The following is an 892-nucleotide window of genomic DNA, read 5'->3' as shown; positions in this document are numbered from 1 at the left end:
AACTTAAATAAGTTTTAGTTATATAAAATTAGTGAATTTTATTTTGGTCCTAATAAAATTTTTATTATTTTAATCCTTGTAATAAGTTAAAATACTTATACGATAGATCAAATGCTAGTGTGCAACATATTCATTGCTATTATAAGATGAGACATATTACAATCTTTTGTTAAATTATATTTATCGTAACAAATTTATATAATATTATCAAAAGAATTTTTTATTTTTTATTTTTTATTTTTTTTTTCTAAAAGACAAATTTTATTGGTGTAATAAAATAAAAGGTCTATTTTGGACTTACAGCAACAGAGAAATGGGAATTCTCCAACTAAGTAAAAATATTAGATGTTATCTCCTCATTAAGACATAGAACTTGAAAAGGGTAAAATGAAAAAGGAAGAGTTTTTGGAGAAGGAGTGTCGTTCTTGGAGCTTCATCAATAGAGGTGAGTCACTGCTTCTAAAGTTCCGGATCTTGCAATAGCTACTACTTCTTGAGGAGAAATGACTTTGGCTTCAAAAATTCTCAAGTTCCTCATCTTCCAAATCTGCCAGGTTAGTATTGCTGCCAAATGAGTTTCTTTTTGCATCTTAGTCGGTTCATCTTTTTTTTTTGTGTATATACTATATAGTTGGTCTATTTATTTATGGATTTTAGTAGGGGTGAGCACGGATAGCGGGTATTCAATTACCCGTCCGAACTCGAACCAAACTAATTAAATTGGTTCTGGAACAAACAGGTAATCGGGCCCAATCCGAACCAAATCGATGACCTTTATTAGTAATTGGTTCAGGTATCAGTTTTGGAGGTGCAGAACCCAAACCAACCCGCGAACCCAATCATATATTAATTAAATAAAAAAATTAATAATATATATATAACTTTTTTATTA

Source organism: Arachis ipaensis, chromosome B04 (assembly GCF_000816755.2).
Source record: "Arachis ipaensis cultivar K30076 chromosome B04, Araip1.1, whole genome shotgun sequence".
In the NCBI taxonomy this organism is placed as follows: Eukaryota; Viridiplantae; Streptophyta; class Magnoliopsida; order Fabales; family Fabaceae; genus Arachis; species Arachis ipaensis.
The sequence above is the reverse complement of the archived record's forward strand: the minus strand, read 5'-3'. Positions refer to the sequence as shown.